The sequence below is a fragment of the Eptesicus fuscus genome, chromosome 16, assembly GCF_027574615.1.
Source record: "Eptesicus fuscus isolate TK198812 chromosome 16, DD_ASM_mEF_20220401, whole genome shotgun sequence".
NCBI lineage: Eukaryota > Metazoa > Chordata > Mammalia > Chiroptera > Vespertilionidae > Eptesicus > Eptesicus fuscus.
The window spans coordinates 2,371,196-2,395,516 of NC_072488.1; the positions used below are offsets into that span (position 1 = coordinate 2,371,196).

General features: G+C 61.1%; 1 protein-coding gene across 2 annotated transcripts in view; it reads right to left on the bottom strand.

The window, feature by feature from the left end:
* The window catches only part of NOL10 (nucleolar protein 10), a 112,659-nt gene that overhangs the window by 19,859 nt on the left and 68,479 nt on the right, over positions 1-24,321 (bottom strand). The window contains exon 22 of one of the 2 annotated variants that reach the window (XR_008558499.1): positions 18,060-18,231. The gene's annotated coding sequence lies outside the window, so the exon portion shown is untranslated. Of the gene's footprint in view, positions 1-17,577; positions 18,232-24,321 lie in introns of those variants that run through there. The other variant, XR_008558498.1, reaches the window with a different exon arrangement.

The following is a 24,321-nucleotide window of genomic DNA, read 5'->3' on the forward strand; positions in this document are numbered from 1 at the left end:
TAAACATATAGGTAAAACACACACACATAAACATATAGGTAAAACACACACACATATAAACATATAGGTAAAACACACACACATATAAACGTATAGGTAAAACATACACACACATAAACATATAGGTAAAACACACATATAAACATATAGGTAAAACACACACACATATAAACATATAGGTAAAACATACACACACACATAAACATATAGGTAAAACACACACATATATAAACACATAGGTAAAACACACACACATAAACATATAGGTAAAACACACACACATATAAACATATAGGTAAAACACACACATATAAACATATAGGTAAAACATACACACACACATAAACATATAGGTAAAACATACACACACATGTATAAACATATAGGTAAAACATACACACACACACATAAACATAAAGGTAAAACACACACACACACATAAACATATAGGTAAAACACACACACATAAACATATAGGTAAAACACACACACATAAACATATAGGTAAAACACACACATATAAACATATAGGTAAAACATACACACACACATATAAAAACATACACACACACACACACACAAACACATATATATTCTGAACACAGTCACTTCTCTGCACAGCCTTCGCGCCTCCGCGCTGCCCTGTGACGAACGGTGGTTCTTCGTTGGAACAAAGGCCAGCGTATTCGGTTTCCCCGACGGTGAGCACGTCCTGTGTTGTGTGTAAGCAATCTGTGCTCATCCCCAGACCCGGAGGCCGCTCTCCTGGTTCCCCGAAGGCCGTGCGTTCCCAGCGAGGTCTCCGGGCCGGCTGGCGCTGGTTTCTCCACGTGCACCGTGCACGGCGTGAGGCGGGGGAGGCTGGGCTTCACCAGAGCTCCGACGGGGGAGCCAAGACCCACCAGGAGGGAGGGCACTGGCCGTGGTGGCGGGGTGGGGAGAGCTGGTGACCACAGCTCAGTGGGCACAGAGACCCCCTCCTCCTCCCCAGCACCCCCCGGGCAGCCGAGGCCTCCCCACAAAGGGCCCAGGGAGCACGGGACTGCGTGAGGCGCGGCGTCTCTCCCACTGCAGGCCGAGGGCCCGGCCCTTCCCTGAGGCCCTGAGCCCCACAGGCAATTGGATATGTGCATGCTCAGTAGATTGGTTCATTCATTACTTAATTTTTATCTTTCTATTGATTTCAGAGAGGAAGGGAGAGGGAGAGAGATAGAAACATCAATGATGGGAGAGAATCACGGATCGGCTGCCTCCTTCACGTCCCTTACTGGGGATCGAGCCTGCAACCTGGGCCTGTGCCCTTGACTGGAATCGAACCTGGGACCCTTGAGTTCACAGGCCGATGCTCTATCCACTGAGCTAAACAGCCAGGGCGCAGACTAACTTAAACCTTAAAAATGCACGTGGCTGGGGCGTGGGTCACACAGTGGAGCTAGTGCACAGCGATAAGTGACCTGCTCGGCGGCCGTCACACTGCGTTTTTATGGGGCTCCCCTGGCACTTCCTGAGGAAGAGGCTCTCTCCCCGCCCCGCCCCGCCCCGCCCCGCCCCGCCCACTAAGGGCGCAGCGGCTTTGAAAAATATTATTCTGGGTGAGTTTCCACTACGCGGTCCGGCCAGCACAGCGGATGGCCAGGAGCGCCCCCACCCCGGGAGCGCCCCCACCCCAAAGTGCGCCACCTCAGTATGGAACAAAAGGTTGCCTTCCAGAACTTTCCACATGGCCAGGGATGGTTAAGTGAAAACATGGTCAACCAGCCCGGCCAGTGCGGTTCGGTGGTTGAGCATCAACCTAGGAGCCAGGAGGTCAGGGTTCGATTCCCGGTCAGGGCCCAGGCCCGGGTTGTGGGCTCCATCCCCAGTGTGGGGCGTGCAGGAGGCAGCCATCAATGGTTCTCTTTCATCATCGATGTTTCTCTCTCTCTCTATCTCTCTCTCTCCCTCTCTAAAAATCAATAAAAATATACATAAAAAAATATATATATATATATATATATATAAATATATATATATAAAACCTCGTTTGGTCAACCAAAGGAGTAACAGAGACGTTTAAGCCTTCTCTGCACTGAACAAAGGGGTCTTCCAAGAGCCGTGCCCGGTGTCCCTCACCCACCCCAGCTCCTCTGGTCTACGGGAACGAGAAACACTCCTGCGCAGCCACTGGGAGCCAGGAGGGCCCTGGCCTCAGCTCTCTCCTCTTCCCCATCACGGCCACTGCCCGGGCTCTGCCTTTCTCTCACGTCTGGGAGGGGGAAGGAGGCTAGAGGAAGGTCGGGGCCAACGCCAGGAGGGCCGGGGCTCTGCCAGCCCGTGGGCAGGCACAGCCGCATGTCAGCCACTCAGGACGGCCCGCACTTGGGAGCCACGGGCATCGGAGATCTTTAAAGGAGCTGTAGTAGTGGAATGTGGGGGCATTCGTCGGGGAGGGGGGGGGGTGCATAGCTTTTGTTTAATAAGATGAACACATGCCAAGATTTCAGGCAAACAATGAGCAAGAAATTTCCCTTCATCTCGGAGGAGTATTACACATCCATTGAACATTCTGCAATACATGGAACCAGAAAGCAAGATCAAGAAAAATGGGTGAACAGCTAAAGGCAGGAGCGTGGCCACTCTTCAAGGTTTATCCTACCCTCTTTCCTCGTATCAGGCAAGATTAAAATTTGAACGTTGACATGGATGGATCTTGGATATTTAAGGCAAAATGTAAATTCCTCTTAAGCCAGAGGGTTTACTGTTTGGACTAACTGTGAGACGTCCTGGAAGGTACGTTTATCACGTCGGGAGTAGAGTTTTGTTTACACTCCTCCAGAAGAGGCCTTCTGAACCTGGTAGGAGAGGGTCGGCCTCAGGATGGGTTTGCCTGGAATGGACCCTGCCTCTGTCATTTCCTGCTGACTAGGAGACTCCGGGCACGTGTGTAATCCTCCTGAGCCTCAGTTCTGCCGTCTGCAAAGTGGGACAATGCCTCGCTCATAGAGCTGCGATGAGGATTAGTCAGCAAAACAAACCTCAGGCGTCCGGGTGGCTTTGGGGAACACAGTAGGCCCTCAGTAATGTTCTGACTGCCTTTGAAGCTGTTGTTTCCTTTGGGCGTGCGTGCCGAGAGCACCCATCGGAACGGCCCAGAGAAGGAGCGAGAGGCTCTGGCCCAGCCTTCCGGAGCCACTGGCCTCCCTGGCGAAGCTCCGTTGTGAAATACCGAAACGTGGATGTGGAAGGAGGGAGGCCAAGCCCAGCCTCTGAATCAGCCGGGAGGTGCAGCGCCGGGGAGACTCCACGCAGGGTGGGCCGCTGACTCACCAGGCGATCCTTTCACGTTTCCTAGCGACCCACCTGACTTCTCCAGGCTCAGCGAGTGATTCACCACCTGCTGTCTCCGTGACGTCACGGAGGCTGTTCTGCTTTGTTGGGGTGTCTATCTCTGTGTTTCTGTGTCACCCCTGGGAGGCTTTGGGGAGCCTTCTTTTTCACACGCCCTAACCCACAGTTGTTGAAATCCCTGGGCCCGAAACCAGCTGTCTCCTCGTTCTGTAAGAAGGGGGCGCTAACGGGGAGCTGCGCCCTGGACTGGGAGGCGGGCTGGCCTTGCCGTCAGGAGCACAGCCTCCTCCTGGGGCCTTCCCTTCTCTGGCCCTGGTTTCTCCACCCTAAAAGGAGATGTTGATCGAACCTGAGCTTGGGAAGTCCAAGGACGAACCACATTGGACTCTTCTCCGCGCGTCGTTTCGCTAGGCAAGAGTTCCCCGCAGCTTGGCGAGCGAACCCCAAGGGCGTGGCACCACAGAAGGAGACATGGGGACTCCGTGAGGGAGTGGGGGGGGGGGGAGAGCAGTGGGTTTGCGCCAGGCTTCTTAATGCTAAGTGAAGACAGCCTTCATCATTCCCCCCCTCTCTCCTGTGCTGTAAGTAACAGACAGAAGGAGGAGCGATGGGCAATGACCGTGGCCCTCGGCAGACCTAGGCCAGGAGAGAGGAGCGGGCTTTTCCAAGACAGGGATTGTCCTTGCACCTGCCCTGCTCATCCCCCGACAGGAGCGCCATGTCCCAGGACTGGCCAGGTCTCTACTACCGACTGTGTCCCAGCAGCCCCGGGGGCACATCATCGGGCAAGGGAGGGCGGTGATGGGCACGCAGAGTCTGAACATCCTGCTCACTTTTTACTTCTCGTCCTGGGCATTGGTTGGCTGTTCAAGTCCACGGCTTGGCATTTTCCATCCGTTCTGAACGTTTTTCAGACATTATCTCTTCAAATAATACTCCTGCCCCTTTCTCTCTTCCCAGTCCTTCCAGAGCTCCAGTTAAATGTAAGTCACATTCTCTCTCTATCCTTCTCGTCCCTGAGCCTCTTTTTCATAATTTTCATCTTTTTTGTCAATCTGGGCTGTCATTTGGATCATTTCTTCTGACCCATCTTCCAGTTCATGTATTCTCTCTTTGTCTACATCGAATCTCTTTTTAAACCCACCCATTAAATGTGAAATTGCAGTTATTGCATCTTCCATTTCTACACGTGAAAAAAGATGGATCTGATTCTCTTCGAAGACCTTCCAGGACAGTTTTTTGTGTATAGTTCTCTGTTGCCTGAAGATCTTTTAAAACTTGCCCGTTATTTCTTTTAACCTAATAAGCAGCTTTGTCATTTGCTGCCTCTGATTCCGTTACATTACGTGTTCGGGGGCAGCTAGCTGCCTGTCTCTCACTGCTTATTCTTGCTCTTGTTGCCTTACTTCCCCGTGTGCGTCCTGACCTTTTCCCGAGGCTGCTTCCTGCTCTGTTCTGGAAAAACGCCTTAGTGGGAATTTTTCGAGGCCTGGATGTGACGTCAGAGAGGTGCACCGCGAGGCGCTTCCACTGACCGGTCACCTGACTGAGCGTCTGCCTGGTGCCTTCCCTGCCCTTCGGGCGACGAGCACCCGGGCTCTGTCTGCACAAGGTGAGCACGTGGCGGCAGCCTCGAGAGGGGCTCCCCGGCTTCCCGGTGCCCACAGGTACTGTGTACTGTGGGCAGTCTCTGCAGTGGGGGAGGGCGGAAGCCCTGGGGTGCGGCTCCGGCCACGTCAGCCCTGGGGTGCAGCTCCGGCCACGCCAGCCCCGGGGTGCAGCTCCAGCCGCGTGAGCCCTGGGGTGCAGCTCCGGCCACGCCAGCCCCGGGGTGCAGCTCCGGCCACGCCAGCCCCGGGGTGCAGCTCCGGCCACGCCAGCCCCGGGGTGCAGCTCCGGCCACGCCAGCCCCGGGGTGCAGCTCCGGCCACGCGAGCCCCGGGGTGCGGCTCTGGCCACGCGAGCCCCGGGGTGCGGCTCCGGCCACGCGAGCCCCGGGGTGCGGCTCCGGCCACGCCAGCCCCGGGGTGCGGCTCCGGCCACGCCAGCCTTGGGGTGCAGCTCCGGCCACGTGAGCACCGGGGTGCAGCTCCGGCCACGTGAGCACCGGGGTGCAGCTCCGGCCACGTGAGCACCGGGGTGCAGCTCCGGCCACGCCAGCCTTGGGGTGCAGCTCCGGCCACATGAGCACCGGGGTGCAGCTCCGGCCACGTGAGCACCGGGGTGCAGCTCCGGCCACGTGAGCACCGGGGTGCAGCTCCGGCCACGTGAGCACCGGGGTGCGGCTCCGGCCACGTGAGCACCGGGGTGCGGCTCCGGCCACGTGAGCCCCGGGGTGCGGCTCCGGCCACGCGAGCCCCGGGGTGCGGCTCCGGCCACGCGAGCCCCGGGGTGCAGCTCCGGCCACGCCAGCCCCGGGGTGCAGCTCCGGCCACGCCAGCCCCGGGGTGCAGCTCCGGCCACGCCAGCCCCGGGGTGCAGCTCCGGCCACGCCAGCCCCGGGGTGCGGCTCCGGCCACGTGAGCCCCGGGGTGCAGCTCCGGCCACGCCAGCCCCGGGGTGCGGCTCCGGCCACGCCAGCCTTGGGGTGCAGCTCCGGCCACGTGAGCACCGGGGTGCAGCTCCGGCCACGTGAGCACCGGGGTGCAGCTCCGGCCACGTGAGCACCGGGGTGCAGCTCCGGCCACGCCAGCCCCGGGGTGCAGCTCCGGCCACGTGAGCCCCGGGGTGCAGCTCCGGCCACGCCAGCCCCGGGGTGCAGCTCCGGCCACGTGAGGCCCGGGGTGCAGCTCCGGCCACGTGAGCCCCGGGGTGCAGCTCCGGCCACGTGAGGCCCGGGGTGCAGCTCCGGCCACGCCAGCCCTGGGGTGCAGCTCCGGCCACGCCAGCCCCGGGGTGCAGCTCCGTGGAGCTGGCACAATGAGCCGAAGCTCGTCGGGTGGGTTCCCCGCCTCACATGGGTCCTGGGCTTTGAGCGCTCACAGGTTAACTTCTTCCAAGCTTAGTGACGAATGTACTCGGAGTACAGGAAGTCTTAGAAAAGTCTAGAAGACAAGGTTCGCTGACATGACACATGGCGTTTTCCTGCCACATCAGACATGGTGCGTGCTCAGATTAAACAGCCTGAGGCTGTGACAGCTACACGCCCCCCGCAGGGGACTTAGGGTGTAGACACACGAGAGAAATCATTGGGAATGCTTCCAGCTACAGAGAGCAGAGGCCTGGTGAGCGGGGCTTGCTCCTCTGTGTAACACGTCTGGGGGAGACGGCGGGGACACTGGGCCTTCCGCTCAGGCTTTTGGGGGGGGGGACGTGCAGGCCCTTTCTAGATCACTCCTCTCGCGAGCTGGCGTTTCCTCGTGCTGCCATCTCATCATCCTGGGACGGCCACCGTAACGCTAGACGTCACATCCATGTTTATGGCAGGAAACCAGGAAAGAGATGGCGCCAGTCACACCCGTCTGTTATCAGAGCGGCAAAGCCTCCCCGCGCACGGCCCCCGCACCTCACTGCCCGACAGGCCGCCGACCAGCCGGGACGGGGGAGCCTCGAGAAGCCAAGTGTCGAGCAAACAGAACGACAGCGTCAGGATGACTTAGAGCCAATACGACGCTCCCTCATCCGAGCACGGTCCCGCCTGGATGCCGTGGGGACTGGAGAGGACGGAGGGGGCCTGGCCTGGGTGGGGAGGGTCAGATCCTGTCACAGCTGCTGCCCACCGTGTCCCCACGCACCTCCCAGCAGAGCAGCGTGAATTGACGCGGAGCCGAGAGCCTGCCTGTCGGGAGCCCCCGGGAGAGGCTTCCGAGCGAGACGAGTTTCCCTCATAACCGTTTGGGTTTTTTAAATCCACAAATGCCTGGGGTTGACGACTGCCCTGGAAAAAGCTCCCACCTGGCCCTAGCTGGTTTTGCTCAGTGGATAGAGCGTCGGCCTGCAGACTGAAGGGTCCCGGGTTCGATTCCAGTCAAGGGCACATGCCTGGGCTGCAGGCTCCATCCCCAGTAGGGGGTGTGCAGGAAGCAGCCAATCAGTGATTCTCTGTTATCATTGATGTTTCTATCTTTCTCTCCCTCTCCCTTCCTCTCTGAAATCAATTAAATATACAGTGAGTGGACAGGTTATGATGATCTCTGAACGAATAATAATCTGGCCACTCAGTGTATATCCTATAGAATAAAAGGCTAATATGCAAATTGTCCCCTCGACCAGGAGTTCAACCAGCAGGCAGGCCAGCCAACCGCCCATGTCCCCTGCCCCTGGCCAGGCTGGCCGGACCCCACCCATGCACGAATTCATGCCCTGGGCACCTCTCCCAGACCATCTGGGGGCACGTCACGCACTCAAAGCAGGTACGTGTCGGGGCCAACTGTGTGTGAGCAGCCTTTGGCCTTTGCCCAGCTGTTCTCTCTGCCAGGGGCACCCTCGCCAGTTACCCACTCACCTGGCAGCCGGGCCTTCCCCCCACACACTCCTCTGCTCAGCCCGAACCCCTATGTGTTAACGCTGACCCTGCTACTCCCCACTCCTGAGTCCCCAGAGACATGGCAGACCCCCCCCCCCGCCCTGTTCTGCCCTCTCTCCTCAGCACGTCTGTCCCGGCCTGGCCCCCGGCAGGGCACTCGCTGAGGCAGGAGACTTTGTTCGGTTCCCAGATGCAGCCCCAGCCCAGACGCTGCCTGGCCCCGTGGGCATCGATCGCTCACTGTTGCGTGAAGAACCAGTGAATGAATGACAGAAAGGGTGAGCGAGTGAGCAAGCGGACGGGTCACTGCGTCAGGGCTCAGTCTCTGCAGGGCCGCGGGATGAGCGGAATGGGGGGGAGGGGCTTGGGGGGCAGGCGGCCGCCACGGGAAGGAAGGCCAGGCAGAGGCCGCAAACCAACCAGGCAGGGGCTTCCAGGCACCAGGGCCGGCCTGGGGGCAGGGGGAGAGGGAGGGAGAGAAGGGGGCGTCCTGGGTGACTCCACAGAGGGTCTGACCTGGCTGCCAGGTGAGTGGGGGGAGGCCCGGCTGCCAGGTGAGTGGGGGGAGGCCCGGCTGCCAGGTGAGTGGGGGGGCGGCTGCCAGGTGAGTGGGGGGAGGCCCGGCTGCCAGGTGAGTGGGGGGCGGCTGCCAGGTGAGTGGGGGGAGGGGCCCCGGGTGCCAGGTTGGCAGGGCCTGACCCCTCGCAGCGGCCCATCCTGTCACGCGCAGGTACCTTCGCACACCAGGCCTGGCCCACCCGGGGACTGTGCTCAGCTCCCGGCCCGTCCCCGCTCCTTGGCCGTGGGGTCCGGGCCCCGCCCTGCAGAGGCCGTGGCCCGGAGAGTGAGCTGGGCCTTGGGATCGGCTCCCGGTGCTGCTGTAACGAAGGACCAGGCAGTGGCAGCCCCGCTTTCCTCTCTGCCCCTGCGGGCCGCGTCCTCCCCGCCCGCCCGCCGGGCAGTCAGGGGGCTGAGGCTGCACAGCCAGGCTGCCGCCAGCCCGCCCCTCGTTCCCCGTTTCTCCTCGTACCAACAGCGGCCTGCTGTGCTCAGGGCCGCCGGTGCCCGCCTGCACCCCCACAACGATCACCTGCATTTTACACGAGTGACAGCCGGCTCAGAGGGCCGGTGACTCGCCCAGAGCCCCTGGAGAAGTGGCGGGGGCGGGGCTCGCACCCAGGGCAGGGCCTGCAGGAGCCCCTCTGCTGCCCGTGATTCGTGAGCCTGAGCGCCTGGCACACGCTGGCAGGACTCACAGAGCGTGTGCCCCGTGAGCCCGGACACCCTCCCGTGCCAACGTCCCAGGAGTGGGAGAGGGAAACCGCGCCCCGGAGTCGCGTGTCCCCAGCGCTTCTCCGTAAGTGCGTCCCACGTCGGATCTCATCTGAGTCTCCTGGCAACCATTATCCTCTTAAAAATGGGGAAACCGAGGCACTCAAAGGCCAAGACCCCGGGACAGCGCGGAGGCATGCCCAGGTCTTCCGAGTCCCCCTCCTGGCCTCCTCCCACGACCTGGGGTGGGTCCCCGGGGGCTGTTTCTCAGCGAGAGGAGCTGCCAGAACCCCGCTGGACCCCAGCTTAGGCCAGGCCGTGACCACCTGCCGTCGGCAAGCCCGGGGCCTGTCCCAGCAAGACGCAGGTCCATGCGGAGGCCACTGTGCGAGCGACCGGTCGTCCAGACGGACGGGCCGGCACCGTCCCAGGCGCAGGGGGCGGCTCGGGCGCTGGGCCCGCTGCTTTCGGAGCAGAACCTCCGGCGCCGGGGCTCCCGCTCGGGCCGTGAAAGCCAGATTTCAGCTCCAAGTGAAAATGGGGCTGAGTTTTTAAGCTTTGAAGACACGGGTTCGTAATGAAAAGGCCGAGAGAAGCAATTAGAGCGGCAGGAACAGTAATCACTGTAATAAGGGTAATTGAGTTGGATTTATTAGCGCTGACGATTGGCTTTTTTTTCCTTGCGCAGAGAAAGAAAATAATTCACTGATATTAAAACATTTAAGTTTTTTTTCAAACCCCTGGGAAAGGGCTGGGTTTCTGGGTTTCTCAGATGTGAGGTGACTTTGGTGGCGTGACTTTCTCAGGTGGGGGTCCTTGTAAGAAGCAAAATCAAACGGACCCTGAAGGGTCTGGGAAGCAGCAAGGAGAGCGGGAAGGTCGGACACTGGGGAGCTGAACTCTCTCATCCTCTGCGTGACCTACCGAGTTCCCCAGCCTCTCGGAGCCTCAGTTTCTTCGTCTGTAGAATGGGGACAATTATACCCAACTGCAGGGTTGTTGGGGAAATTAAATTAAGCGAAATCATATAACATTTAATTAAAGAAGGCATATAATATCCCTGGCAAATGGCAGGCACTTAATAAATGTTAGTACCAGTCCCTAAAATTTACTTATCTCACACAAAATCCTACAAGGAAGCAGTCCAGGCTGGGGGGGTGATTTCACGACGGGCAGGGACCGGGCCACTTGGCTCTGGTGGCTCTGCCCCCCTCGGCAGAGACTCTCACCTCATGGCCCCATGTGGCTCCGAGCTCCAGCCACCGGGTCTGATGCCCAGCTAGCATCAGGGAGGAGAGAGCAGTGTGGTTCTGCCTCTCCTTTTAAAAAAGAAAAATACATACATATATTTGTATGATTTCAGAGAGAGAGAGGAGAGAGAGGGAGAGAGAGGGAGAGAGAGAGAGAGAGGGAGAGAGAGGAAGAGAGAGGGGGAGAAACATCTGTGATGGGAGAGAACCACTGATCGGCTGCCTCCCACACGCCCCACACTGGGGATCGAGCCCACAACCCGGGCCTGTGCCCTGACCGGGGATTGAACTGTGACCTCCTGGTTCATAGGTCGACACTCAACCCCTGAGCCAGCCGGTCGGGCTCTGCCTCTCGTTAAAGGGCACTTCCTGGAAGTCCCACACAAACACTGTGGCTTACAGGCCTTTGGACGGCATTTGTCACAGGCCCCGCTGGGCAGCCGGGACTCCTGAGGAATGCGGTCTGATTCCGGCAGCCACGTGTCCAGATAAAACTGGGTCCTTGTGTTAAGTAAGAACAGGAGGAGCCCGTGGAGACAGGCTGTCCGCCCCACAGCCCCCGCGACAGGTTGCCCTGGGGGTGGACGGGCACAGCGCACATGAACCCCAGCAGCGTCTGTACCTCTGACCTGCTTGGCCCCGGCAGACCCTGAGGCCCGGCGGCCCAGAGGGGGGCTGGGACGCAGGGACAAAGGCCCTTTATCAGGAGTGCGCCTGGCAGCGAGCACTGCCCCGGCCCGCACCGCGGTCTCCGAACCTCCAAAGACGCAGGCGCAACAAAAGCGAGTGATCATCGTGCTTTTGTCTCCGGGTGTGGGCAAACCCACTCCGTGTCCAAAGCCAGCATGGGGAAGAGCCGGCAGCGCCGTCCCAGGCCCGGTGACCTTTGAAAGTGGCCTTTCCGCCCGGACACGGCCTGGAGGCCAGTAGCCCAGAGGCCACAGGCTCAGTGCGGCCTGGGGAGGCGTGCGGGGAGCCCCTGCCTCCTCCCAGGTTCCCCTGGCTCCGCTTCCTCTCGTCGGCACAAAGCAATTCAGTGACAGACAGACACACACACACACACACACACACACACACACACACACACACACACACGAGTGCTCAGGGAATGGTGTGCAGGGGCCCAGGCGGGCAGGGGGCGGGGGGGCAGCCCGCACGGCTTGGCCTGGGCTGACTCTCAGGTTTGGGACGATCCCTGGGGGCCGCCGGCACCTGTGCAGCTGGAACCCCAACACAGCGGCTCCGGCTCCGGCTCCGGCTCAGGGGAGGCCGCGCAGGGGGCCCAGGCTCTCAGAGCCGACCTCGGGGCTGCTCCCTGCGCCACTGAATCCTCCAGCTAGACGTTCGGGGGTTCGGGGGTTCGGGGGGGGGGTCTCATTCCTCCCTTGCCCTGGAGGCCTGTGCACACCTGCAGGAAGGACACAGGTGGCCGGGACCAGCCCCAACCTGGGTGCGGGGGTGCGGGATGTGGATGCGTGAGAGCCCAGCTAGCTGAGAGCAGGGACGGTGTTCTGGTCCCAGCTCCGGTCACCCCGTGGGTCTCCCCACCTATGCTATGGAAGTGGGGGGAGGGGGCGAGGGGGGTGTGGAGCGGGGAGGCGGTGCAGACTCTGGGTGGCCCCCTGGATTCCGAGTCCCCGGTTTTAGGGACGGACCCACTGGGCCGGTTTGCTCGGCGGCTACTCCGTCCCTTTAATCAGAGGAACCACCTCTTTGCCACTTCCTGCTGACCCTCCCCACTCAGAGCACGAGCACGCTTCCCTCCCCGCTCCCACGCTCCCCTCCCCGCTCCCACGCTCCCCTCCCCGCTCCGCTCCCACGCTCTCCCTGGGCCCAGGAGGCGGGAGGCCTCGCTGGAGAGGGCTGGGTGGAGGGTCTGGCTGGAGGGAGGGGAGGGGGGACAGGTCACAGGAGACCTGAGGGCAGTGAGGCAGGGCCAGAGGGTGACAGTTAGGAAAAGCGCCTGCTGGGGTGGCGAGCCCCTGGGGGCTCAGTGAGGGGCCCTGGCCCATTCTCGAGGCGAGTGCAGGGGGGCACCGCAGGGTGGGCACCCGCAGGCCCCGTGATGCGGGCCCGGCCCAGTGCCAAAACCTCCGATGAAGGCTTCAGAAAGAGGGAGGTGCGGGCAAACCCCCCTCAGAGAAATAAGCCAAGGGCGTGAGCGGGGTGGGGTCGCTGAAAACAGCACTGGGGAGTAAGGGCCGCGGACAGCGTCCTGTTCTAGAAGTTCCCAAGCCTCTTTAAACATATTTATATTTCTTTTATTGACTCCAGAGAGGAAGGGAGAGAAATAAGAGACAGAAACATCAATGATGGGAGAGTCACTGATCGGCTGCCTCCTGCACGCCCCCCACAGGGGATGGAGCCCGCCACCCGGGCCTGTGCCCTAAGCAGAATCGAACCCGGGCCTGTGCCCTGACCGGAATCGAACCACGACCTCCTGGTTCCTAGGCCGACGCTCCCCCTGAGCCGCGCGGCCGGGCTCTCAGCCTCTTTGATCCCCAGTTGGGGTAGAGACTGTCACATCCTCCCAGGTTTGTGGGTAATGTGCCGGCTGGTGAGGGGGGGGCAGGGCTCTCCCACACCCCCACTGCCTGCCCTCTCCCCACCCTGTCTCTCTCTCCCCCCACACCTTTCCGCTCCGTCTCCTCTGTCTCTCTCCCCCCCTCACTCCTTCCTGCTCCCTGTCTCCTCTCTCTCCCCACCCCCACTCCTTCCCGCTCCGTCTCCTCTGTCTCTCTGTCTCTCAGCACCCCCCCACTCCTTCCTGCTCCCTGTCTCCTCCGTCTCTCTCTCCCCCCCACTCCTTCCCGCTCCGTCTCCTCTGTCTCTCAGTCCCCCCCCCGCCTCGCCCCATCTGTGTTGGTAACAGTAGGTTCTGGCTCTTTCCTCATCTACAAATTCCCTGACCCCCACACCCCCGGGGCTCCAATTCCTTCTTCCCTGCCCAGCCTTCCAGCCGGAATCCGGGGCCACGCCAGGCGCTGGCCTCCTCCGCACACAGTGGCTGCATTGTGCGGCCGCAGGCTCACCCCTCCTCACTCCTGCGGCCAGGAGCCACCCTCTCAGGCCCGGCCTCCCACTGCTCTCCCTGTAATTTACTGACGTTCGTGCCAGAGGAACTGGCTCCCTCAGACCTGGGCCCCGGCCCGCCCCCTCCATCGTCCTCCCCTTCCGCTAGTCCACCCGGGGGGTTCGCTCCAGGCCCCGGCCAGCTCACCCAGGTCCGGGGCGGCCGGGAGCAGCCTGGCCGGGTGCTGGGCAGGGGGGCCCCCACCCGGGCCTCCCGGGCCGCAGTGCTGCGGGACCCACGCGGCAGGGGCCGGCACGGCACTGCGGGTCATGAAAACCCAGCCTTACCCCGCCCGGGCCCCGGCTCCCCTCCTCAGTCCGCTGGTGCCGTGAGCTGAATCGTGCCCCCCCGCAACAACCCCCCAAAACCAGGCAGGTTGGAGTCCTGACCCCAGCACTTCCGAGGGTGCCCTCACCGGTGTGGGTAGTGAGGGCGAGGGCACTGGAGTAGGGAGGCCCCATTCCAACTCCCAGGAAGAGGAGGTCCCCACGGGATGACAGGGCAGGGGCTGTCGGCCACACAGGAGCCGGAGAGGGCGCTGCACCTGCCCCCCTCCCCCATGCCCTCAGAGGGAGCGCGCCTGCCAGCCCCAAGATGCCAGATGCAAATGTAGTTACGGGTCACTCCGTCAGTGGCACTGGCAACAGTGGCCCTTGGAGAGGACCGTGATGGGCACAGGGGTTGCCCCGGGGGTGAGGGGGACGGGGCGGTCAGCGACAGGCGGTGGGTGTGAGCAGCCGCACCTCCATGCTCCTGTGCTCCGGGCCTTCTCTGCCCTGGTGCCTGCCTGCCACCTCCCTCGGCGATGAGCCACGGCCGGGCGGACGCCTGGCTCAGGGTCCCGGTCGCCTGGTGTTTCCTGGCGGACGCTCAGCCTGGGAGCCGGTCCTCCGATGGAGAAGAGGCCCTCGCCCAGGAGAGCACTGCTCTGCCCGCAACAGGGTGTGGCGCTGTGCCCTTCACCGCTGGCCTGGCCTCCGTCACCTCCGGGTCTGGCAGACACGTGGGCCCCCGCCCTGCTGAGCCGCCTGCGTCTCCCGACCCTCATGCTTCGCCCAGGAACCTCATCTCCTTTGCTGCCCTCCCGGAGCCTGTGGACCGAGCTTGTCAAACTCAAAGGCTAACAAGGGCCAAATAAACGAGGCGTGCGGCCCGGGGGCTGCGAGTTTGACGTGCTGGCTGTAGGCGACATTGGCACTGAAGCCGGGGTTGGAGCTGGAGGCCTCCTCTCGCCTCCGTCCCCAGTGTGGCCGCTCCGGGGCCCTGAGCTCTGATGGGCTACGAGGCCCCGAGCGCCTGGGGGTCCGGGGACAGATGTCCTGCTGGGAGTGATGTAAAGCCGCCAGGAGAAGTGGGCCTGGGACTCAGGAGGAAGGCAGACGGAGGCTCAGGAAAGAGAAGGGCCTGGCAGGAAGCTACAGATCCAGAGGTCACGGGTCCAGGCTCCTGGGGCCCCACAAAGCTTCATGGCCGTGGCCGCCAACAGGCCTCCCTGTGTTCCAACTGCTGCCTGCAGGCCCCCCATCCCCCACCCCCGACCCCCCAGTTGTTGCCTGCAGGCCCCCCCACCCCCCACCCCCAACCCCCCAGTTGCTGCCTGCAGGTCCCCCGGGCTGAGCTTGTTACCGCGGGGAAACTGGGAGGCTCCAGCAGCCCCGAGGGTGGACCCAGGGTCAGTGGCGGGGGGTGGGGGTGGGGGAACGAGTGACTGAATGAGGGGGCAGGTCAAAGTGCAACCGCCACCAGACACGCTGGAGGCACATGGCAGACAGACCAGCGTCCTGGATCGGACACCTGGGCATCCTTCCGGGCATCTGGAACTTGGAGGGCTGTGAGTCATCTGCCAGGGCACTGAGAGGCCGCCGGGCGAGCCCCAGAGGGAGCGAGGACATGCCGTCTCCTGAGCACACAGCCACTGCCCCGGCCGAGGGCCGAGGGCCGCCAGCAGCTGCCCGGCCCCTGCACTTGGCCTTCTCCATCGCCACCCCTCACGGGCGTCCGTCCCCACGTGGGAACAGATGCTCCCAGGGCGCACTGCAGGCTGAGCAGCCACAGCCACTCCGAGCGAGTGTGCCCTCCACCCTGCCGTCAGGGCTGGGCTGGCATTTCCTATTCGGCATCGCAATGCCCGGGGCTGAGATAGAGAGGGGCCTCCTGTCTGGCTGCTGCTCGCGGTTAAAGATGCTGGCTCCCCTCCCCTCCAGCCTTCCTCCCCTTCCTCTCCCGGCTCCCCCCTTCCAGCCCGGCTCCCCGACAGACCAAACCGTCCAGCCCGGCAGTTTGGAAACGCCTGTCCTGGAGCCGCAGCTTTGATCTCTGATCGTGTGTCTGGAAAATGGTTCTTTCTTAACCTGGGAAGCGCTGTTCCCGCAGCGAGGCCATGCGGGCGCCCGAAACCGGGGAGTGGCCTTCCGAATGAGAGTGGCGTCATTTCCTCACCTCTCAGGGCTGAGTGGGTGCCAATGACCCCCTCTCCCCCCAGGATCCGGTCATGCAGGGGGCTCGGGCCTCAGAGGGGTGGGGGGGTCGTGAGGACAGGGCTCGGGGTTCCTCCCAGACCTCCGCTCCAGGGGCAGAGCCGGCTCAGGACCAGCCCACGGCCAGCCAGAGTCCACAAGAGGCCCCGTGAGCACGAAGTCACGGACATGAACGCGGTGCCGCCAGGAGCAGACCAGCAAGCCGACGGGACAGACAGGCCGCTCAGGACGGTTCCACGGGTATTGGGGGACTTGCTACTCAGTCAAGGCGGCCCCACAAGAACAAGGGGGTTAACGAAACTGGCTCCTGTGCACACCCAGTGGAACCGGACCCCAAAGCACAAGGCCTAAGGGGGCAGAATAACAGACTCTGCGTCTGAAGCCCCCTGCCCACCGCACACCCTCCGCCGTCCCACCAGCGCTCAGACACCTCGCTCAGCACCCCTCCAGGCCCCGAACGCCACGCATTCCCAGTGTTTCTGCACCCACGGCCCCTGTCCACCCCTGGACCAGCCTCCAAACCCTTGGGATGCCCTGACTAAAGCATCTTGCTTTCGTGTGTGTGTGTGTGTGTGGGGGGGGGCAGCCCCACCTGACAGCTTATGCTAACCAGTGAGCAACACGGGCCAGGGCGGGCTTATCTTTTTTTAAAAAAACTTTAAAACTTTTTAGTACTCACCCAAGAATATTTTCCCATTGATTTTTAGAGAGTAGAAGAAAGAGGGGAAGACAGAGAGAAACATCGATGTGAGAGAAACACATCAATTGTTTGCCTTCTGCATGCGCCCTGACCAGGCGGAGGGCCGGGGAGGAGGCTGCAATGGAACGGAGGTACATGCCCTTGACCAGAATCGAACCCCAGACCCTTCGGTCTGCAGGCCGACATCCTATCCACTGAGCCAAACTGGCCAGGGCTGGGGTTATCTTTTAATAGAAAAAGTTCACGAGGCTAAGATGAACTAGATAATGGAATACACTGAGTGGCCAGATTATTATGACCACCTGATGTTTGTAGGCAAATTAGCCGTGCACTGCATCGTATGGGATATGGAAGCTGAAGGCCTGTTAGAACACCTTTGCTGTCTGCAGTTACCGAGATAAAACATCCCCAATTCGCACAGGAACACAAGGATTGGACAGCCGAGCATTGGAAAAAAGTCACGTGGTCCGATGGAATCACGTGTCCAGTTGCATCATGCAGATGGCAGAGTGAGAATTTTGCAGAAACAAACAGCATAAAAGCATACACCCCACATGCATGAGTACAACCCTTCAAGCTGGTGGGGGCAGTGCTATGGTTTGGGGCATGTTTTCCTGGCATGATTTGGGCCCTTTAATTCGTGTGGAACAGCGTCTGAATAGCACAACATACCTAAGTATCGTTGCTGATCAGGTTCATCCTATCATGTTGATGGCGCATCCCAATGGAGATGGCTTCTTCCAACAAGACAATGCGCCATACCACGGTGCTCGTATTGTGCAGGAGTGGTTTCAAGAACATGAGGAGACTTTACCTTGCTTAGGTGGCCCCCACAATCACCAGATCTCAACCCAATTGAGCATTTGTGGGACGAAGTTAACCTTTTGCACTCAGATGTCGAGTGTGACTCGACACGGTTAGCATCGGTAGCAGCTCGTATGTCGAATTGTATTGAATGTATCAATAATTTGAAATATAAAAAAATCCAAATAAATAAGTTTGTATGAAAAGAAACTCCAGTTTTTTATTCTACTGCCGCGCTTTGTAAAATCTGGGGTAGTTAAAAAATTAAATCCCGAGTAGAATAAAGGAATCGAGAAAAAAGCAAGCGAGTGCAAAGGGTTAAAAGAGCCATCAGTCAGGCAGCTGGTTCCACAACCATCCAATCTCACAGAACTGGACAGGGCTATTCATCAGGCATGGTGTCAGATTCCTCGCATCACCTTTCAGCATCTCGTGGAGTCACTGCCAAGAAGAATCGCCGCAGGATTGAAGGCAAAAGGTGGCCCAACGAAGTACCGACGGGGCGGTCATAATGGTCTGGCCACTCCGTGTAGAAGATGGTGCTACACCAGGACATACCCCTTAGCCACCACACAGCATTAGAAAACAGCAGTGCAACGTGACCCATCGTGAGAACGAATCGCTCCGGGAACGCTGCTACGCATTGGGTAACGCTGGGCCACGGCCCCACACTGGGGACATTGTTACCGACCTGGAGGAGATCATGTCTCAATAGCGACCGGCACAAAGGACTCCTTTTATTCACGAGTCACTGCAGGGCGGACACGGAGAAGGCACTTTCCCGGCTGGAAACGGCCTCTTTAGAACAATGTGTGATTGAAAAGCCCGGGAAGCCGCTGGGGCTGCGTATGGCGTGGCATTCTCTGCAAAGGGAGACAGAGCCCGGGATCAGGTTACGAAGATCGGGGCCCAGAGAACGCGTGGCTTTCACCGCTGAGGAAGGTGAAGGCCAGCCGAGGGCAATGGGCCGGAAGTCGCTGGCCTCATGAAAACAAGACGCCCCAGCCGAGCAGGCCCCACCCACTCCTTGGCAATGAGACGGGAGCGAAGGGACCCTGCTGACCCACAGGGACCCACAGGGACCCACAGGGACCCACAGGGATCTGGTGGCAGAGAACTTAGGGACCCAGGAGCGGAAGGCAAACAAAATAGATTTTCCCAGTTGTGATGCTTTCTCACACCCAGCAGGCACTTCACACACACACACACACACACACACACACACACTCGCACACACTCACTCACACACACGCGCACACACACATTTACGCACACACACACTCGCACACACTCACTCGCGCGCACACACACACACTGTCCCTTCAGAAAATAGTTCTAGTAAGAATACGATTGCTTTCTCTGGTGCAATTGAGCACAAGATACATGTATCTTTTTTTAATTTTTAATTTCAGAGAGGCAGGGATGGGGAGAGATAGAAACATCAGTGATGAGAGAGAATCATGGATCAGCTGCCTCCTGCACGCCCCACACTGGAGATGGAGCCTGCAACTCAGGCCTGTGTCCTCACTGGGAATCGAACCGAGACCTCCTGGTTCATGGGTCAACACTCAACCACAGCCACGCTGGTCGAGTGAGTTTTTATCTTTAATCGTTAATGGTTTCCTTTCTAAGAATCTATTTCAAATGCTTCCTTTTAAATGACAGAATTAGGCAAGTAGACTTTGAGAAACTAGACACAACAGAGAGAGGCAGAGAAGAAAACGTGCGAGTCCCTCTCCCCCCAGCCCGCCCAGCAGGCCCTGGGGAAGAGCCCGGCCGGAAGCAATGGCCGCTGTCAGAGCCACTGCTTCCCGCCCACAGGACGCCGGCCTCGTGGCCCTGACAGTGTCCCCGCTCCCGGGCGAGGGCGGTGCGGGCGGGTCCAGGCCGCAGTGCTGCAGGCCAGGTGCGGTCCCAGCTCTGCTGGGGGGCCCGCCGCAGGCACCCCGCCCGCGGGTGGCTGACCCCAGCCCTTCCCTCCGGAGGCCTCTCCTCTCCTGGGCTCGGACCCGCACGTGGCCTCGGCCTGAGGCCTCCCGTCTGGAGAGACTGGCTCTGAGAAGTGGCACAAGCCAGGCCCGTCTCGGCATAACCGGGTCACCGGTGAGCTGGCATCCGGGGAGGGAGGCGCGAGCCCGCGGCAGCTGTCGGAGGCCGGAGGGCAGGTCGCTGTGCAGACCGAGGTGCCGGCCGGGTGGGCAGCAGGATCCGAAAGGGTCCGAGCGAGTCAAATCCACCACCACGGGGTGCTGGCCGCGAGGGGGTTAGAGGCCACACCACGCTCCCCCTCGGGGAAATGCCAAGCCAGGGGCGCCTCTGCCACTTGGCCACACGAGCCACCGGCTGGCACGGCCTCTCAGCACCTACCTCGTCCGGGGGCGGCCCTGTCCTCGGGCCCAGGTGGCTGCGGGCCGGGCGAGGGCCGGGCGCGGGGAGGAGGCGGGACCTGGCAGGACGCCCGCTCCGCTCCGCGAGGAACACGGACTCCCCAAGTGGCACGGGTCCCTGGGCCACGTCAGCTTGTGCAGGAAGAGGCCACACGGGCTCCGGGAGGGTGGGAGGTGTCCCCGGGCAGAGGGCACGCTGGAGCGGGGTTGCCACGGGAAGGCGGAGTCCTGGGACCTCAGCTCGCTGAGCGGCAGGCGCGCTGGTGGGCGCAGGGCGGTGCGCCAGGGAGTCGCCGGGCGGTGACAGGCCCCGCGACACCGGCCTGCGTGTCCCCGTTAGTTACAGAGACCCCCCCCCCCAGTTGTGGCTACAAGGCCTTCGGGACACTTGCTCCCATGCCTCCCGCCCCGGGTGGGGGCAGCTCTCCGGGGGCCCCTCCTGGTTGACCAGACCCTTCGGCAGGCACTCGCCACCGTCCAGGCAGCCGTCGCCTCTGACTGGCGCTCCTTTAGTGGAACGTGAACCTGCTCCGACTTCACGCGGGGACAAGTAAAGGCAGCGACGCAGACGCGGGACACGGGACACGTGAGGCTCCCCATGTGCAGCGCCCGCTGAGCTGAGCTGAGGGCAGGGGGGGTGCCTGGGGGCGGGGGGCAGGGCGCCCCAGGGAAGAGAGCGGGTGAGGGCGGGCGGCGAGGGGGCTGGTTAACACCTCTAGCAACAGAGCCCTCCCCGCCGGTCACCCCGGGGAAAGCTCGGCTCTCTAGGCCCCCACATGGCTGTGGGCAGTGGGGATCCCCCTGCCCCTGAAATGATGCTACCCTTCTCCTGTGAGGCCTGTCGGCGGGGCACCCCAGTATCACTGCCGGGAGGAGGGGGCCAGGGGCAGGGCAGGCCAGGTCCCCCAGGCCTGGCACACCCGGGGTCAGGCGGCCTGTCGCGCCCGCTGGCTTTTTCCATATTTACTCCGGAGAGCTCTTCGAACAATGAGGCGGAAACCCGCCAGCTGTGCCGGACGCGCCGTCTGCAGCCTTTCCAGGGAGGGGCCGCCGCTGGGGCCGCTCCATGGGCAGGAAGCCGCCCGCACCCCAGGAAGCAATAATGCGGCTCGGCCTCGCTGCCCTCACACCCTCACCCTCAGGGTGAGGCCGAGCAGAGAGGTCTTGCACGCATCCTCCCTGACGTCGGATGTCGCTATGGGGGGGCCTGGGGGCTGTCCCCCACCAACACACACTCCACTCGCCAGCAAACCAGAGCCCAGAGAGCTGCCCACGGCCCTGCGAGACCCCGCGGCGCTGACCGCCCTTGCACCGTGCACACGGCCTGCTCAGGCCCACCTTTGGGGGCTCAGACTCCCTCTCACAAGGGAACCCTCCTTTCCAGCCTATCAAGCAAGCCTCAACCGATCAGGATCTCCCCATCACAGACCGCCGAGCCTGGAGGCCTCCCCGCTGAGGCCGCTGTGCTGACGGCCAGGGCTGCCCCAATGGAGCCCCGCAGACTGGGCCGCTGGCCCGGGGCACTCCCAGCTCTCGGCACTGAGGGCCGGGCTGTGGGAGGCGCAGCACCCCGAGACTCTATCCCGTGTTCCTGAAACCCAGGTTCCCGTGTGGTGCGCAGCCCAGCAGGGAAAATGGCAAGGCAGTCACTCCGACGGTATCCGGTGCGGCCGGGATGCACCCACAGTGCATCATGCCAGGGCTGAGCTCCCACAGCTGAGCCGGTACACTCCGGGCCCTCCCAGGGCCTCTGCCAGGTGACGCACCGGCAATCAGACAAGGGGCAGTTTGCAGGGTCCTGGAACTTGGCAGCTGAGCTGGCTCAGCCCCGTCCTGCCAACACGGCCTCAGACAAGGAAAGCGCCACCTCCTGTGGTTAGAGCCCGTGAGCAGATGTGCCTGAAGGCCCTGGGGGTCTCTTATCTGCCCTCCTGCTGCCCGGCCTGGAGCAGGGCCCCCAGGGGTGCCCGGCCGAGCAAGACCAGGCCTGGCCTTGAGAACTAGTTTGCTCGCATGTGGGCAGACAGGAGCACATACACCCGCTCGTGGCCCTCGGTGTACATGGAGGGCGAGCTGGGCTCCGCGGGGCCCATCCTCAGCGTCCACCTGCGGCCGCACGCAGGGCCACCTGCGGCTCAGGAGAACCTGGGGACCAGCCACACCCCGTCCACGGCTCTTCCTAGTCAGGGCTCTTCCTCTCACGTCCAGGGGGGCACGGCGCAGCACGACAGACATGGCCTGGGGTGGCCCTTGTGGGCACAGCTGCAAGGACGCCAGCTTGGCAGCGCACTTGATGGTGAGGCTGCGGGCAAAGCGGCAGCACCCGGCAGCCGGAAATGCCAGGGGCCTGAGGCACAGCCTTATTCCTCACACGGTGGTCTGGAAGGGGGCGTCTGAGCGTGGGGGCCCACGTTCCTTCCACCAGCGGCTCTCCTCATGGGCATGGTCAGCGGTGGGTGCCCACCACACGTGAGCAACAATGTGATGTACTTACACATTGAACTGCGCACTTAAGGGTGGTTCAAATAGAGTAACCTGCCCAGCTGGCGGGGCTCAGTGGTTGAGTATTGACCTATGAACCAGGAGGTCATGGTTCGATTCCTGGTCAGGGCTCATGCCCAGGTTGCAGGCTTGATCCCCATTAGGGGGCGTGCAGAAGGCAGGTGATCAATGATTCTCTCTCATTATTGATGTTTCTCTCTCTCCTCCCTTCCTCTCTGACATCAATAAAAATATATATTTAAAAAAATTAAAATGAAAGAGAACCCCCTGGCCCCCATGAAGGGTCAGGCCACTGTTAGCTATCTACCGCATGGCGGTCTCCACTCCGCAGCGGCCGGGTTAGCAGGGCAAAGCCCGCTCAGGGGGCCAGTGCCATGTGATGGAGCGAGGCTGGCCCGGGTGCCCACGGTGCCACCCCAGCTTCACGCGCACAATCATGCAAGACCGGGGGACGGAGGGAAATCCGACTGAGTCATCAGGATGTGCAGATCCGGGCAGGACCTGCACACGCGGCAGCCGCGAAGGAAACGCTCTTCATGTTTTTAAAGACTCAGTAGCCAGACACTCAGCTGGGACCCTGTTTCCTATTCCAGGACCTTTCCACACAGTCGTGCTCACAGGGACCTTCACAGACACGTCGAGGGGAAGGAACCGGAGAGGCTTCTCGGGGCCTGGTCAGCTCCCTGGCTCCCAGCGCTCAAGCGTCTTAGCAGGATCACTGGCTAGTGGAGGGCAGCCTGGGTGAGGGAGGACGACAGCGGGGGCAGGGAGGACGGCCGGGGCAGGGAGGACAGCGGGGCCAGGGAGCGGTGGGGCTCCCAGAGCTGCTTTCTAGACGTGCCCCCCAACAGTTAAAAACGAGTAAAGAGCCTGGCCAACATGGCTTAAGTGGTTGTGTGTTGATTTATGAACCAGGAGGTCAGGGTTCGATTCCTGGTCAGGGCACAGGCCCGGGTTTGGACTCAATCCCCAGTGTGGGGCGTGCAGGAGGCAGCTGACCCATGATTCTCTCTCATCATTGATGTTTCTTTTTTTTTTTTTAAATATATTTTATTGATTTTTTACAGAGAGGAAGGGAGAGGGATAGAGAGTTAGAAACTTCAATGAGAGAGAAACATGGATCAGCTGCCTCCTGCACACCTCCTACTGGGGATGTGCCCGACCGGAATCGAACCTGGGACTTTTCAGTCCGCAGGCTGACGCTCTATCCATTGAGCCACACCGGATCTGGCTCATCACTGATGTTTCTGTCTCCCCCTCTGAAATCAGCAAAATAAATAAATAAATAAATAAATAAATAAGGGGTGAAGAAGAATGTGACAGCTCAGGTTTCAGGGTTACCTGAGCCCGTGACACCTGGGGCTCTCAGGTGGGGAGGAGTGTGGCCCCCCAGACCAGGATGCTGCTATGGTTACCCATACAGATGGAACGGTATCACATAGTGGATCAAGTTCACCAAGGTGTAGGCCACTCTGGGCCCCATGAGAACCAGGCCGGCCCCCACCTTGTGCACGCCACCTGTCACCCCCAGAAGCCAGGCCACGGGGCAGACCCATGGGGCACTCTGTCCCTCCCTCCCCACCTCTGCGTTGGTTGGGACGGGCTTTGTGGCCGACACACCGGTCTCCTGGGACCTGCGGGGCTGGGAGTGGTTCATTTGAGGGTCAAGGGTACAGAGGATGATGGCAACCCAACAGCCAAGAGTTAGAAAGTAACACGAGCTGAACCCCGTGGCTGGTGTGGCCCCGAGGACTCCCCAGGCGAAGGGTGAGCTGGCAGTTTCTTCATCGAATTGCGTGGGGTGCCTGCCTGCAGCTCTCTGCGGAGAAAGGCGGTGCGGGAGCAGGAAGGCTGCGAACGCGGCCTCGGGCTCTGCGCGGTCTGGAGCCTGCGGCCTGCACATCCCGGGACCTGTCGGCCTCCGTCAGCACGCGGGCCGATGCCTCACAGGAAATCTCTCTCCTGTTGGTTCTGTGCTCTGGAGAGCCCGGACTGCCGTAGCCAGCGTCCATACAAAGTGCCCTTCTCCACAGGGGATGCGTTCCAAGACCTCCCCACCCCCTG